The sequence below is a fragment of the Orycteropus afer genome, unplaced genomic scaffold (genome assembly GCF_000298275.1).
Source record: "Orycteropus afer afer isolate SDZICR_OR568_19922 unplaced genomic scaffold, OryAfe1.0 scaffold00147, whole genome shotgun sequence".
NCBI lineage: Eukaryota > Metazoa > Chordata > Mammalia > Tubulidentata > Orycteropodidae > Orycteropus > Orycteropus afer.
The window spans coordinates 5,492,393-5,510,591 of NW_006921734.1; positions in this window are offsets into that span (position 1 = coordinate 5,492,393).

The following is an 18,199-nucleotide window of genomic DNA, read 5'->3' on the forward strand; positions in this document are numbered from 1 at the left end:
CCCCATAGGGTTTCCAAGGCTGTAAATCTTTCGAAAGCAGATTGCCTCATCTTCCTCTCGCAGAGCAGCTGGTGGGTTTTAACTGCTGACCTTCTGGTTAGCAGCCAAACACCTTACACACTGTGCCATCAGAGCTCTTTGTTAGAAAGCACCTTCTGGGTATACCTTTCCATGTATTTCCTGATATGACATTGGCCTTGTGTGTGCAACCATAATTATTTTCAAATCGTTCGTTGAATCATTCACCCCACTCTTAGTTTCTCATATTGACTCCATACACTTCATGTTTAGCTCTAGATAATGCAAAAGTGGAGCCACATTCTGAGAATATGTTTTCAATAAAAATTGTTTGCTAAATACAATTTATTGAGCCCTACTTGCTCCCATGCTAAGCACTTCATGTATATTATTTTATTTATCACAGCAGAACAGAGATTCTTAACCTTATTTTACATATTAGGAAACTAGGACTCAAAGACATTAAGTGACTTACATAAGACCACATAGCTAATAAAGTGATGATCTAGCATTAAAGCCCAAGTTCTAACCCATGGTACTCTACAGACTCCAAATGCCTTGTGAAGTTTTAGGAGAGCAGACTGAATACCTTTGCTACTGGCATGGTCAACTTAAACAAGTCCTAGCAGTCAAGTCAGCTACTTTGAATAATGGAGCTGCATTTTGCCGGTACTGAGTATTGGGAACACTTCAAAATTGCTCATAGCTACACAGATACCAATTGTTTCTATTTTGTGTTGTTGACACAGTCTCAGTAATAATTAAACATTGAAATTAAAGTTCCAGTACTGAGTAGTGTTAATTCAGTTAGTGAAAACTGGCTTCTATTCATTAGTAGAAGAAAATGCTTATTTGTAACTTTATTATCTCTAGCTACACCCTAGTAAAGTAATCCAAATAAATACCTAGTTGGTATTTATTAACATTTCAGATATGGATAATCTTTTGCTAAATTTATTTTAAAAGACTTCATGAGTTAATGTTGACAATAGTTTTAGTTTGGCATTAAGTCACAGCTTTTTTGTTATTTCAGGGAGTCAGATGAGTAAAACAGTAGTGTTCAGTGAATATTTACATGTGAAAATGAAACTACAATGAAAAGGATGACTTGTAATTCGTAAATAATTCATAATAACTCACGCTTTTTACATTTTTAGAAGTAGCAAGTGTCTAGTTGTTCTTTTGTCTTCTAAAGAGAAATGCGTTTGAACGTTGGCTTAACTCTTATTTTTTAATTCATCCAGGTAAGTACTGCTATGGACTTTATCATCAGTGAAAGTACCTTTCAAGAGGCAGCAAAATCACACGAAGAAAGTGTCCTAAATAGCAAATAAAAGAGTGCAGATGCTGTTTCTTTCTCTACTGTTCACCACATGTAACCTAGGCCAAATTCCTCATAAAACCAGTGCTAGCTTACTACACTTTAAGTTGAAATGAATACACAACTCAATGAAGAATTTGAAAGGGATTTGTATATGCACAAAATACCTGGAATGCCTTTAAGAAAGTCACAATGAAAATACTGGGTAGAGAACTGAACTCTTGAGACATGCTACTATTTTCACCATTTTGATCTCTGTGATGTATGGTGATAGACACCACAGCAGGTAATGCATTTAGTTTATGTTACCTGTTATGAAGTTCAATTCCAGATAACACAGGAAAAACAAACAAACAAAACAACTTAGAAAACTGTATCATTGTGATCCTATTGATATTAATAAATCAACTTTTGACAGACTCAAGCAGGAAGCTGACTCATGTTATTGTAGGAGTCTCAAGTCTCCTGTTCTGCAGGCTTTGAATCGTTGCTTGGAAGAAGATTAAACAATATCTCCTTTTACAGCAAATCAGTAATTAATGATAAATTATTTAGATTACTGTAGATTGCCTTTGGCTTTCTCCTGGAGTATAGGCACTATAAGCAGATGATTTTTTAAAAGGATGTCTGGCAGTTTTTATTACCCAAAAGAATGCATTCATTTATTAATTTGCTGAATATGCATTGAGCAGCTACTATGTGGTTCTGTGCAGCATGCTAAATTTAAGAAATAAATCAGACTTGATCCCTTCCTTTAAGGAACTCATCATCTAGTAGAAGAGAAATATACACCTCTCAGCAACTAATTGCATAATTGCATCCCAATATCATATTCTTTGTCAAAAGTGTCATAATCAGAAGAGATAATGTGGAAAACATGGCAATATACATCAATAAGTCAGATAAGGAGAGTTACAGAATGCAAATCTGTTAAATAATGTTGTTGTTATTAGGTACCATCCAGTCAGTTTTTGACACATAGCAACTCCATGTAACAAAATAGAGCTGCGCCAAAGGGTTCTCTAGGCTGTAATTTTTATGGGAGTAAATCATTCAGTCTTTCTCCTGTGGGGCCTCTTCGTGGGTTCAAACCACAAACCTTTTGGTTAGCAGCCAAGTGTTTAACCATTGTGTCATCAGAGCTCCTTATTAAATAATAGTAGTAGCCTTTAAGGAGCTCTGGTGGTACAGTGCCAAGGCATTTAACTGCTAATCAGATGGCTGGCGGTTCAATCCCACCAACCATTCCACAGAAGGAAAACCGTGCAATCTACTTCTTTAGAGATTTACTGCCTTGGAAACCCAATGGGAGTTGCTATGAGTTTGAATTGACTCAATGGCAGTAAGTTTTTGGTTTAAAATGTTTAATGTTCTGAAATGAATCCTTGGGGATATAATGCTACTTTTTACAATTGCATGAGCCTCTGCCTTAAAAAAATGGAAGTATATACTATAAATGTAAGTGAGATTATTATGTCTAGGAGCTCTGGTAGTGTAGTGCCTAAGGCATTTGACTGCTAACCAGAAGGCTAGAGGTTCAAACCCATCAGCCACTCCTCGAAAGGAAGATTAGGTGATGTACTTCTGTAGTGATACAGCCTCAGAAACCCAAGGAGGGGTTGCTACGAGTCAGATCCGACTCCACAGCAGTGAGTTTTTTTTTTTTTTTTGATTATTTTGTCTGAGTAGTGAGATTCCAAAACAAACCAAACCCACTGCCGTACGGTGACCCTACAGAAAAGAGTAGAACTGTCCCATAGAGTTTCCAAAGCTGTAGTCTTTATGGAAGCAGACTGCCTCATCTTTCTCCTGTGGAGAACCTAGTAGGTTGAACAGCCCATTTTCTGGTCAGCAACTCAAGTGCTTAACCACTGCACCATCAGGGCTCCTGAGTAATGGGATTAGAGGTGATTTATTATCTTTATGCTTCAGAGTTATGATTTATATTTCAAATTATCCTTGTCTTAATAAAATGTGACCTTTATTTAAAAATAACAAACAACAATGTGGGTGAGAAGTGGCCCAGTGGGAATGTGCACTGAGACAGAGAGAATATCAAAGACACAACAAAGCATGTAGGAATGTGTGAACGTCTGTTTCCTCCCACTGAGATGGGCAGAGGATCATTGGCCAGTGGTAGCAGAAACTCGGGCCTATTTTTGTTCGGGAACTGAGAGGCTGTTGCCTTCCTGGGCTGGCAACCCCCACCCCCCACTGTCAGCCTGCTTTACTGTCCAGTATCCCTGGTTCTCTGATCTCAGCTCTTAGCAGTGTCTCAAGCCATAAAATAGCCAAGGGACATACCAAAGAAGAAGGAAATGACACAAGCGATTGCTCTCTAACAAATAAGCAGAGGGAAAAACTGTCTGGGAACCCAACAGGGAAGCAGAAGCGGAAATAAACAAGCAAACAAAGCTCAAGGCCAAGAGCTCCTAGAACAAAGCCCAGCCCTAAAGTTATTTCTAGGGAAGGGAAAAATCTCTTCACCAAGATCAGACGAAATAAATTTCCTGAGTAGCATTAACTTGATGGATATCTTGTAGACCCATTGATTGTGAAGTCCTAGTCGGCTTTCTGGGTCCATTAGCCCCAGAAGAATGAGATGGCTTAAATCTAGACAGATCTTTACTGCTCAATAGGATAAACTTGAAGTCAGACAGACCGAGAGTCCAAAACTAGAGAGCTGAGCTGTCCTCTAGGAGACACCATTGTCATGGAATACACTCCAATGTTTTCTGGAAGGAACTCTAGCAGCACAGTGCCAAAGGCTGCTCACCAAAAGGTTGGTGATTCAAACCCACCAGTCACTTCACAGAAGGAAGACCGGGCACTCTACTTCGGCAAAGATTTATGGCCTTGGAAACCCAATGGGCTTAGCTATGAGTGGGAATTGACTCCAAGGGGCTGGGTTTGGTTTTGGTTTGGTGTCTTCTGAAGTGGTGCAAAACTTGCCACACCTCATCTTTAAAGTGGGATTAATTGCAACTGCATGAGATTCTGTTGTCCAGATCAATGATATAACATATGTATTACCCATTTTCTTCAGGGCTCACTAACTTTCGGTTTCTTCACCTGCTCACATAGGATTCTGTTCTTTGAAAAGTCCCTTTCCCATTGTAAGTATTTTTGGAAACACTCAGGAAATGTCTAGTTCACCTGTGTTTCTAAACAAGTATAGCCAACTACCATGTGTCTACCTGATATTACTACCAGTTTTACCAGGTATGCTGTTGTTAGCAGCTATCAAGGCAGCTCTGACTCATGGCTGTCCCATGCACAATGGAACCAAACACTGCTATCCCAATGATCAGTTTGTGATCAGTTTGCTGATTTGGACTGCTGTGATCCGTAGGGTTTTTGTTGCTTAGTGTTCAGAAATAGATCTCCAGGCTGTTCTTCCTAGTCCATCTCAGCCTGGAAGTGCATCTTATCTGGAAAACTGTTCAGCATCATAGCAACACAAGAGCCTCCACTGACAGATAGGCTTGCTGAACATGAAGTGCATTGGCTAGAATCAAACCTGTATATCCCACATGGAAGGAAGAAATTCTCCAACCGCTGGCTTTTTTTTTTTTTAGCATGGGCACCACTGCTGTAGGCGGTAACTGCCTGGCATCACTGCCATCCCTTCCTAGCTGCAAGAGCTTCTGCTAGACACCTTCCAGGCACCAGTTACCTCCTGAATATCACAACTTCCTGAGGATTTAGAAATCTCAAGGTGACAAAGCTATATGCTTGTCTTTGACCAGCTGAGAGACTATTCTTCCCCTTTTTTGTGATATATTTTGTTAAGGGCCTATTCATACAGGGACGCTTACCCTTAAATTCTTAAAGACTTTCTACTAATCATCCTCTTGAGAGTTTTATTTTTTCTCCTTTCTTTTCCTCGAACCCACACATGGCTCCATCAGATAAGACTAGAAACAGTTCCAGACTAGAGACAACTTCTCTGAATTTTAACTCTTCTGTGTTGTAAATAATTATTCCCATCTAACCTTGAGACTTAGATAAAAACTCTCGTGCCTGACTCCATTTTCCTTTAGAAAGAGTTCTCCCCTAAGAAACTCCTCACCTCCACATGTAAATGGACTTATGTTGGGCATGAACCTTGGCGACAGATTCAAAGTCTTTAGCATTTTGTTGTTGTTGGGTGCCACTGAGTTGGCTCTGACTCAGCAACCCTGTGCACTAAAGAACAAAACAGTACCTGGTCCTGTGCCATCCTCACTATCTTTGCTATGTTTGAGCCCATCATTGCAGCCAATGTGTCAATCAATCTCACTGAGGGTCTTCCTCCTTTCCCCTGACCCTCTACTTTACAAAGCATGATATCCTTCTCCAGAGAATGGTCTCTTCTGACAACATGACCAAAGTAGGTGAGATGAAGTCTGGTCATTCTTGCTTCTAAGGAGGATTCTGGCTGTACTTCCACAAAGACATTTTCCTTACCCCTCAAACAGACCATTACTTTTTTAGTTTTTTTTTCCAACACCACAATTCAAATGCATCATTTCTTCTGCAGTCTTCCTGTTCAGCTTCCATATGCATATGAGTGGATTAAAAATACCATGGCTTGGGTCAGGCTCATGTTTGTCTTCAGAGCGACATCTTTGCTCTTTAACACTTTAAGAAATTCTTTTGCAGCAGATTTGCCCAATGTAATATGTTGTCTGATTTCTTGACTGCTGCCTCCATTGGCATTGATTGTGGATCCAAGTAAAATGAAATCCCTGACAACTTCAATCTTTTATCCATTTATCATGATGTTGCTTATTGGTCCAGTTGGGAGGGCTTTTGTTTTCTTTTTATGGAAGTGTATTCCATATTGAAGACTGTAGTTTTTGATCTTTATCAGTAAGTGTGTCAAGTCAGCTTAACTTTCAGCAAGCAATGTTATGTCATCTGCATATTGCAGGTTGTTAATGAATCTTCTGCCAATCCTGATGCTGAATTCTTTATATCTCCACACAGATCAAATAAGTATGGTGAAAAGATGTAACCTTGTCACACAGCTTTCCTGAATTTAAACTATGCAATATCCCCTTGTTCTCTCTAGCATAGTGTCTGCCTATTTCAAAGTAAAGAGCTCCTGGGTGGCACAAATGGTTAAACACTTAGCTACTAACTGAATGATTAGTGGTTTGAACCCACCCAGGGGGGCTTCAGGAGAAAGATCCAGCAATCTGCTTCCAAAAGGTCACAGCATGAAAACAGTATAGAGTGTAGTTCTACTCCAAAACACCTGGAGTCACCATGAGTCGGAATTGACAGCAACTGGTTTGGTTTGGGGTTTGTTTCATAGTAAATTGTCAGGAAAAGAAAACTGGATCTCACTGTCCACTTGGATGTGATGGTCATATGAATGGAAAAATGCTCTCTTCCAACGGGTTGACTAATTTTCAGAAGTCTGAGCCTACAGAATCCTGAGAGATTATGAGGACTGAGGGGATAGAAAGAAAGTGGGTGGTAGGGTTGTTTTTCTTCTTCTTTTTTTTCTTAATACCTAACAATCAAGTAGATGTAGCATTTTTCTTAACATATTTCAACTATTCCTCCAATTGTCTTCTCATTAAAATATGTTATTAAATACTGATTTTTATCATAGAAGAATAAATACTTAGACAGTTTAGCTTATTTTTAAATCATGATTGCTAACAGACTTGGTAAAGAGGCCAAGTGGTACAAACAGTTAGGCTCTTGGCTGTTAACCAAAAGGTTCATGGTTCAAAACCACGTAGTCACTCCATGGGAGAAAAACTTAGCAATTTGCTCCCATATAGATTGCAGCCGAGAAATTCCTATGGGGCAATTCCTGTCTGTCACCTTGTATTGCTATGAGTTGGAATCAACTCGATGGCACCCAACAACAAAAACAAGGAAGCATGCGTGTAAGCCTTTTGGAGGCCAATGTAGGTGGAAATCTAACTTCCTTTTGCTTTCCCATTAACTTCATGAAAAATGTTATCTTAGGTAATCATCTAGACTTTAAGCTGCCAAAATAACCCTTAACATGCCGTTCCTGTGAAGAATGGACTAAATGAGCCACTTTTGTCCAGAGCTTGTTCTCCTGGAGGGCAGGGATCAGATTATTCAGTTATCTAACTGCCCATTCCAGGGTCTGACTCACGATGATTGATCAATAAATGCCTTTCTTTGGTCTCCTTTGTTTCTTCTAGGGAGCTCAGAACTGAGAGTATGAGGTGAAGCAGGAGAATGGCACTCACTAGATGCCTCTGTCTGCCTGTTTTTCTTATGTGCCGTTGAGTCAGACCCAACTCATAGCGACTCCTCCTTGGGTTTCCGAGGCAGTATCACTACAGAAGTAGATTGCCCAACCTTCTTTCTGAGGAGTGGCTGGTGGGTTTGAACCGACAACCTTCTGGTTAGCAGTCAAGTGCCTTAGGCACTATGCTAGCAGAGAGCTCTGTCTGCCTAGGAGAGGTATAAAACTAAGGGAAGGCAATGACACTTTCAAAATGGCAAGGAATTGCCAGAACTTTAGAAATGCAGAGATGTAGAAAATATGAACTATGTCTGACTGTAGCTGGAGGTAAAGTAAATAATAATTGTCAAGCAATGCCTAGGAAAGAGAAAAATGGCTAAAAAAAACATTAAGTTCAGTGTTGAGGGTAGAACAAAGGTCAAAGAAGTAAAACAAAATACTGTAATGATAAAAAAAAAGCTTTTTTTTTAGATGGGGAGAACCACTTAATGAAAAAAAAGTCTACTAAAATTATGTAGATATTCTAGTGGTTGAAAATGACAGTCTATAATATTATTTTTTAAATGTAATTCATAGATCAAAATCACAGGAGAAATGCTTCCAATGCACTTGAAAATAATTATGTATTTTTGAAAACTCTTGTCCTGTTTATGCATGAACATCTAAGGAAGATGAGAAAGAGGTGGCCAGTCACTGTAAGAAAAAACAGATCCTGATTTAGAACAGCAAATCTAAGAATAAAACTGATAGGGAGTTTCTATTGTTCAGTTCAGGAAAGTGATGGCTGAAAGATGATTTAATATGTGTCTCCAGTCTATAAACGGTCATTATCTGGTGGTTTACGACCATCTGTTCTTTACCTTCCCCAAGGATGGAAAGGAGGAAATGAGCTTAAACTACAGGAAAATAAATTTAGGTTAGCCCAAAGTGACTTCCAGACTGAAGACTGTGTGACATCGCAAACCCAAGTGGTTATGGCATTTCCTCTCTGACTTTATCTGGAACACAGGCGGGCATTTACCCTTCTGAGATGAATTCTGCCTAGCCCAACTGGGATAAGCTCTTGACTCTTTTCACACTTGAAAAAAAAAAGGAAAAAAAAAAAAAAAAGATTGAATGTCACTCTGGTAGAACTTACTCTCTTCTGCCCTAAAGATTTGGATGCCCAGAAGTCCTTTCTTTATTCTCAGTAAAATGTTATCTGTTGATGTTATTAATCCACCATTTTTAATTGGTTCAACACTAAGATGTGGGCCAGTTCATTCATACCCTCCTTCCCTGTTACTCAAAAATATCAGAGTGTTGTTTCTACAGTAAAGTCTGAGAATGGCAGACCCCTGTTTTGAGATATTCCTGTAATACTAAGGTCAAAGACTTCAGCTCGGGCCTGAGCTGGCCCTGTCAACCAGCTGAGACTCATCTTCTTCTTGTCTTTCATGTGAGCCTCGGGTTCCAGCTATGCAGAACCACCTACAGTCTCTAGGTGAGACAGGGGTGCCTCATGCCCTATGTCTTTTCTTATGCATCCCCCTCTCCCTAGAATATTTTACCCTGCCTTGTCTGTGTGGAAAACTGGAAATTCTTCAATTCTCCACTCAGTGATTCAGCAATTCTGAAAGTCTTTTTAGCTTTCCAAGGGAAATCCACATTCTCCTTCCCCTACAAACTACAGTCCCTTGAGCACCTATGCATCCATAGGGAGCTTAACAAACACACAGTATAATGGTCTTCCAGTCTGTCCACCAAACTACAATAAATGTGAAAGCAACAATGGAGACAATTTTTGATCTCCTATGCCCAGTTTCCCAATAAATATTTATCAAGTAACAAAAATGAATAAATGAGTGATATATAAACTATTGTGAATTTGGTCTCTAGCATTAAGAGTAAAAATTGGAAAAACTAAGGTGTCAGCAAGTGTCACTGTAACAGAAAAAAAATTGGAATTTCTTTCATTTTGTAGTTTTAGTTCCTAACCAATGATTAGTTGACATTGGATAGTCTTTTTGGATAAATGCTTTAACAAAAGAGCCTTTATAGATGATAAAAAAAACTAGTGCATTCATGTGTGATATTTTCCTGACCTTTATTGACATTAGAAGCTCTGGTGGTGTAGTGCCTAAGGCATTTGACTTCTAAACAGAAGGCTGGCAGTTCAAACCCACCAGCCACTCCTCAGAAGGAAGGTTGGACAATCTAGCTCCGTAGTGATGTTGTTGTTATGTTGTTATGTGCCGTCGAGTCGGCCCCGACTCATAGCGACCCCTCCTTGGGTTTCCGAGGCAGTATCACTACGGAAGTAGGATTGCCCAACCTTCCGTAGTGATACCACCTCGGAAACCCAAGGAGGGTCACTATGAGTCAGATTCGACTCAACGGCACTGTGTTTTTTGTTTATTGACATTAATGATACCCCAGTTTTAACCAACTTTCTATACATATACTCAAATATAATAATTGTTTGTGAAAATTAAAGATAAGTTTTGTACCAGTTAGGAAGCAGATCTTAAGCAGTGAAATAACGGAAAGGTGACTTCATTACCTAAAATCAAAATCAAAATCTTCAATTCTACCTCTATTTTAATTCAACTTATTTCAATTAAATAAATATACACTTGTCACTTTATTAGATTCTAAGCCCTGATGTTTAAAGAAATACAGTGATAAGTAAATAAATAAAAATTCCTGTTCTCTAAAGCTTACAATACAGATGGAAGAGAAAGATAACCATGCAAACACATGTAATATGAGGGAAGGCTGTGGTGGCTCATGGTCTAGTGCTCGGCTGCTAACAGAAAAGTTGGTAATTCAAACACACATGGACTCCACAGGAGAAAGAACTGGCAATCTGCTTCCATAAAGATTACAGCCTAGAAAACCCTAAGGGGACGTTCTACTCAGTCACATGGGATCGCTGAGTCCACTGCACAACAATTAACAACAACTGACAGAGATGTCAAGGGTCCGAAGGAGGGCAGGCAGATATTTCACACAGGTGGTAGCATTTGACACTCATCTCCAAGCTGGAATGGAATTCAATAGATGGAGTGAATGAGTGGGGTTTGGCATTGTTAATCTATAAATCTAGCAGAAGAATATTTAGGCTTCCCACACTACCCCAAAAGAGTGCATTCCGATTAAACCTTTCATAAGGCAAAATGGTGGAAAGTGAAGAAGCAATTACCATTAATTTATGAGGGAAAAATTTTTGAGTGTTCCCATACCCAAAAAATAACCTGCCAAATCATATCAAATAATATGTAAAACCTAAAATAACACTAACATATAATAAAAGTAGTAATGATATATATAAACAAAGTGTGGTTCCAGAGGAAGGAGCTTGGCAATGCTATTCTTGCAGCTTGTGGTGTGCACTGTCCCTTTAAAGCTCACTGCAAAACAATCGCTGAAAGCTAGTTTCACTTTTTACCTGTTTTTCATAAAAGCAAAAATCTTCTTCAGCTTTCGTTTAGTTACTGAAAACATGTACTGATGTAGGTCTTTCATAAAAGCAAAGTGACGTGAAATGAACATTTGAAAAGTAGGAGATACCTGTACAGTAGTTCAAGCTGAAGGAAAGATAAGCCTGGTATTGAGGATGCCAAACTGGTGCTTAACTTAGTAGATGATGATGGAGAGATGCTGAAAGTTACTGATTAGGAGAGTGAACAATAGCACGCAGATATCCTGAATTAGGGGAACAGAAGTACAGATGCTGATTACAGCAATCCATGTAAGAAGCAACAAAGGCCTGGATGGCAGGAGGTAACAGTGAGAATGATAAAGAGGAAGCCAGTCAAGGTATTTTGTAACAAAAGAATTCAAGCTGCAGCATTAAACAACTGATTAGATAAAATGTGAAAAAGAACAAAAGAAGGGAGTCCAGGAATGGTTTGTGTTTCTCAACTGGGTTCTAGGGTGAAAGGTACCACAAATGAAAATAATGTGGAAACCATAGGGGAAGAGATAGTAAGTGAGGTTTCCATGCACATCCAGGGCCAATGAAACATGCAGATGGAGCTATCTGGCACATGTCTAAATACAGGTCCCTACAGGAGCTCTGGTGCAGGTTTGGGTAGAGACCTGGAAGCCATCTCCATAGAGATGATGTTCTGAAGTATGGTTTCCCATCCACTAACATAGTCCTTTGAAGGACACTATACTTGTGAAAGGCACAATTCACTTCACTTCCCTTTTTTGACATCTGTGAACTAGATCAGCATTTTCAGCCCTATATAAGACATGTACTGTCAGCAGTACCACCATCTGCCAGTTTGCCATACTATGGTGGCTTGTATGTTGCTATGATGCTGGAAACTATGCCACTGGAATTTCAAATACCAGAAAGGTAGCCCATGGTGGACAGGTTTCAGAGGAACTTCCAGACTAAGACAGACGAGGAAGAAAGGCCTGGCAACCTACTTCCAAAAATTAGCCAGTAAAGGCCTTTTGAATCACAGTAGAATACTGTCCAACTCACTGGTATTGTACATGTAATCAACAGGGGTCAATCAATAGGGAGGAAAGCATGTTTGCTGATATCAAGGGCCAACAAGGGCAAGGGTGGTCCTTGGTAAGATAGATTCACATAATAGCTGCACCAGTGGACTAGAATATGTTAGCAATCATGAGAGGATGCAGGACTAGGCAACATTGAATTTTGTTGTATATAAAGTCACCATGAGTCAGTTGTTGTTGTTGTTGCTGTTATGTGCCATCAAGTGGGACCTGACTCATAGTGACTCCTCCTTAGGTTTCCGAGGTGGTATCACTATGGAAGTAGATTGCCCAACCTTCTTTCCAAGGAGTGGCTGGTCGGTTTGAACCTCCAGCCTTCTGGTTAGCAGACAAGTGCCTTAGGCACTATGCTACCAGAGCTCCTGTCATGAGTCAGAGTTGACTCAAAGACATACTTTCTTTCTCTTTCTTTCTTCTTTTCTCTCTTTTTCTCCCTCTCTCTCTCTCATCTACCTTTCTATTTCTCTACCTACCTATCAGCAATAAGTAAAAAATACATTTATGAAATCTTTAAGAAATACTAAATGATCTGCAGCTGTAAGATGATTAACTATAGCCTTTTTTTCTGGGTCAGCAGCAAGTAGGAAAGTGTAGCCTATAGGATACAACGGTGACTAAAACAATTGAATTATCCCCAGTGGTGAGACAGAGAAAGCATAGAGACAGGAAGAGAGAGAGGAAGAGGAGGGGGACAGAGAGAGACAATGAGAATTATTTTCTTTCAGTACTCTTTGTGCGAAAACACATCAATTTTTCCTTGGTTCTGAGAGCTGAGAAAAGTTCATATTTTGTGAAGGTTTAGTTTCATATGCTGTAGACGTTGTAATTTGGCACCTACAAGATAGTGTTCAGATGTACGCACAAAATTTGCTCTTTCTGAGAAGCCATCTCTTTGCTTTCTTCTTTCTAAAAACTCTTGAGCTTGACAAAGTCTTAATAGCCAAGTAATAAATGATAAAGTATATTTTACAAACTAAATAAACTCGAGAAACAGAATTTTATTCCTATTACTTGTTCTCTGTTCTTCATGGTGTGCTTCACCCCTCCCATTTCTAAAAGTCTCAAGGTCAACTTGCTATCATAAATCAGAGAGGAATTACAGCTACATTCAATGAACTCTAGCTGTGTTGCTTTTCACTATGGTTATACAAAATTTATGTGCATCACAGTTCCCTTAACTATTACTAAGATGCTGCTTTTATTACCCCTAGAAATTAATTAACTTATAATTCATTTTAATTTATTCACCAAGTTAATAATAAAAATAAAATTAAAACAAAACACTGTCATCAAGTTGATTCCAACTCATAGCAGCCCACATTGGGTTTCCAAGGCTGCTAATCTTTATGGAAGTAGATTGATTTGTCTTGCCCTCATAAAGCACCTGGTGGATTTGAACTGCCAACCTTCTGGTCAGCAAACAAATGCCTTACCTACTATGCCACTAGTGCCACAGAGCTCCTTAAGTTAATGATAAGAACTTTATATATATATATATATATATATATATATATGTGTGTGTGTGTGTGTGTGTGTGTGTGTGCAACATATGGAAAAATCTCTTGGATTTGAACGTTTCTGATAAGCTCTTTTGAAAATAATTACATTATAGTAGAGGTACCTAGCTCACATGTTTTAGATGATCTTCTATTTCTGATTATGTCCTTTTAATAGATTTACCAGATAGTTCATGAATTTAGAGACCATCTAAAGAATAGATTTGATGCATTGAACACCAATACTGAAAACCAGAAGAATTGTGGGATGACATCAAGAACATCATCCATGAAGAAAGCAAGAGGTCATTAAAAATACAAGAAAGGAAGAAAAAACAAAGTAGATGTCAGAAGAGACTCTGAAACTTTCCTTTGATCAGAGAATAGCTAAAGTAAGTGGAAGAACCAACAAGATAAAAGAGCTGAACAGAAAATTTCAAAGAACAGCTCAAGCAGACAAAGCCAATTACTACAATGAAATGTGCAAAGACCTGGAGTTAGAAAACCAAAAGGAAGAACACGCTCAGCATTTATCAAGCTGAAAGAACTGAGGAAAAAATTTAAGCCTCAAGTTGCAATATTGAAAGATTTTATGGGCAAATTATTGAATGATGCAGGAAACATCAAAAGAAGATGGAAGGAATACACAGAGTCACTGTATCGAAAAGAATTGATTTATGTTCATCCAATGCAGGAGGTTGCATGTGATCAATGGTATTAAAGGAAGAAGTCAAAGTGCACTGAAGGAATTGGTGAAGAACAAGGCTTCAGGAATTGACAGAATACCCACTGAGATATTTCAACAAACAGATGCCCTGCTGGAGACACTCACTCAAATATTCCAAGACATTTCAAAGACCTGGCCAACTGTTTGGAAGAGATCCGTATTTGTACCCATTCCAAAGAAAGGTAATCCCACAGAATGTGGAAATTATTTAAAATTATCACTAATATCACATGCCAGTAAAATCTTACTGAAGATAATTAAAAAATGGTTGCAGCAGTATATTGACAGAGAACTTCCAGAAATGCAAGCTGGATTCAGAAGAGGATGTGGAATGGGATATATCATTGCTGATGTCAGATATTGGCTCAAAGCAAAGAATACCAGAAAGATGTTTATTTGTGTTTTATTGACTATGCAAAAGCATTTGGTTGTTCGGATCATAACAAATTATGGGTAACATTGAGAAGAATGGGAATTCCAGAGCACTTAATTGTACTCATGAGGAAGCTATACATAGACCAGGAGGCTGTCATTCGAACAGAACAAGGGGACACTGCATGGTTTAAAATCAAGAAGGGAGTGTGTCAGGGTTGCATCCTTTCACCATACTTATGCAATCAGTATGCTGAGCAAATAATCCAAGAAGCTGGACTATATGGAGAAGAACATGGCACCGGGATTGGAGGAAGAACCATTAACAACCTGTGACATGCTGATAATACAACTTTGCTTGCTGAAAATGAGGATGACATGAAGCACTTACTGATGAAGATTGAAGAATGAAGTCTGCAGTATGGATTACATCTTAATATAAAGAAAACAAAAATCTTCACAACTGGACCAATAAGCAGCATCATGATAAATGGAGAAAATATTGAAGTTGTCAAAGACTTCACATTGCTTGGTTCTACAATCGATGCAATGGAAGCAGCAGTCAGGACATCAGATGACATATGTTATTGTTGTTGTTATTGTTGTTGGTTGCCATTGAGTCAGACTTGACTCATAGCGACCCCTCCTTGGGTTTCTGAGGCAGTGTCCCAACAGAAGTAGATTGCCCAACCTTCCTCCCAGGAGTGGCTGGTGGGTTTGAAATGCCAGCCTTCTGGTTAGCAGTCAAATGCCTTAGCCACTATGCTACCAGAGTTCCTAGATGACATATAGCACTGGGCAAATCAGCTGCAAAGGACCTCTTTCAAGTACTGAAGAGCAAAGCTGTCTCCTTGAGGACTAGGTGCACCTAGCACAAGCCATGATATTTTCAATCACCTCATATGCATGTGAGAGCTGGACAATGAATAAGGAAGACTGAAGAAGAATTGATGCTTTCAAGTTGTGGTGCTGGCAAAGAATGCTGAAAGTACCATGGACTGCTAAAAGATCTAACAAATCACTCGTGGAGGAAGTGCAGCTGGAATGCTCCTTAGATGTGAGAATAGCCAGATTTCGTCTCACCTACTTTGGTCATGTTGTCAGAAGGGACCATTCCCTGGAGAAGGATGTCATGCTTGGTAAGGTGGAGGGTCGATGAAGAGGGGAAGGCCCTCAACGAGACGGATTGACACGGTGACTGCCGCGATAAGCTCAAGTATAGCGAGGATCGTGGAGCTGGTGTGGGACTAGGCAATATTTCATTTTTCTGTGCATGGGGTTGTTATGAGTCGGAGACAACTCAATGGCACCTAACAACAACAACATCATGAATAAATGAAATTTACATAACAATTCCTCCTATGAATAGGGTTGCTTGGCCTTGAAACTTACTGTATTGTGAAAATCACACAACATGTGAATTTTCCATAAGTATTTGATGATGAAAATGGTGATTATGATAACTGAACCAGAAAAAGCATTTTTAAATGCCTTTAATAAGGATTTTATCCATGGCTTTTGAATGACCCAGAAGTTGTTTCCAGTTCTCATGCTTGACTTAGGAGGAACATTATAGTACCATCACCTGCACAACCCATAGTCTTTAGGCACTCAGCTACTAGCAAAACAACCGCTATGTTTTTCTGTAAAAACACAACCTGTACTCTGGTTCCAAGGACTAATTCTGGTGAAAAGTTTAAATACCATATCATTATCATTTATCATTCTTTCAGAATATCTGACAATTTTCTCACAGAAAGATATTGAAAATAAAAAGTCAAGAAATATGATGTAAAGAGGTACTAAATAAAATGACTAATAGATTTATTTTATTTCATTTCATTCTCAGTTTTTAGTGACGTTAAGGCCTACTTTAATCATGATAATGCACTGGAAAATCTCATCTCACAGTGGCTGACCTGTAAAGTTAAATCAAAGAGTGGTGGAACTGGGGAGGAACCATAATGCAGAAGCTAAATTACAATCTCTATTTTTGGTGGAAGAAGGTGAGGAAAGAAGGAAGAAAACAGGTGGCTCACTATGCAAGCATTGGGCCATAGAGAGGATGTGCCAACATATCCATATGTTCATATGAGGATAAAGAACTTTTCAAAGTAAACATCTTATTTTGTGGTAATTGTAGATTCATAGTGTAGTGCCTACAGCAGTTGACTGCTAACCAGAAGGCTGGCAGTTCAAACCCACCAGCCACTCCTTGGGCAATCTACTTCCATAGTGATAACGCCTCAGAAACCCAAGGAGGGGTCGCTATGAGTCAGGTTTGACTCAGTGGCACATCACAACAACAGCAACATAGATTCATATGCAGTTATAAAAAATTACAGAGAGATTCCAGGTACACTTTGTCTGCTTTTCCCAATGGTAACATCTTGGAAAACTATAGTGCAACCAGGATGTTGATGTTGACCTGGTCAAAATACAGAATATTTACATCACCACAAAGATTCAAGTTTTCTTTTTGTAGCCACATCCACTTTTTTTCTCACCGTTGCCATTTCTTTAACTCCTGAAAACCACTAGTAATCTGTTTTCTGTATTTAAATTACGCCATTTCAATAATACTATATAAATGGAATTATGCAGTATACAGCTTTTTGGATTGGCTTTTTTTCCAGCATAATTTTCTGGAGATTCATCCATGGTGTTCTTGGATCCATAGTTCATACTTTTATTGCTGTGTAGTACTCCATTGCATGGATGTAGCATACATAGTCTGTTTAACCATTTACCCACTAAAGGACATCTGGACTATTTCTAGTTTGAGGTTATGAGCTATTATGAATATAGCTGCTATGAACATTCATACACAGGTTTTGTGTGAACTTAAGTCTTTATGTAAAATTGTTGGGTCATACGCTAATTGCCTTTTGTACCATCAGTAATGAATGAGTGATTCAGCATCTCTGCATTCTTGCCAGCATGTAGTGGTGTCACTTTTTTATTTCAGCCATTCTCACTGTAATTTTAATTTGTATTTACCTAACAATGTTAAAAATATTTTCATTTGCTATTTGAACATCTTTTTTGATAAAATGTCTCTTCATTACTTTTGTCTGTTTTGTAATTACATAATTTTTTTGGCTGTTGAGCTTGGAATATTCTTTATGTATTCTTTGTACCAGCCCTTTGTCATTTATATACTTTGCAAATATTTTATTCCATTCTGTAGTTTGTTTTTTGATCCTCTTAACAGGGTCTTTCGGAGAGCAAATTTTAAAATTTTGAGGAAATCTAATTTATCAAATTTACATTTTATCAATCATGCTTTTGGTATCAAACCTAAGACTCTTGCCTAGCCCTAGGTTCCTGAAACCTTCTCCTATGTTTACTTCTACAAGTTTTATAGTTTTATGTTTTACATTTAAGTCATGATCCACCTTGAGTTAATTTTTGTATTATACTTAGGTCAAGATCTATATTTTGTTTACTATGGAAGTCCAATTGCTCCAGCACTGTTTGTTGAAAATACTGTCTTTCCTCCAGTGAAATGCTTTTGCACCTTT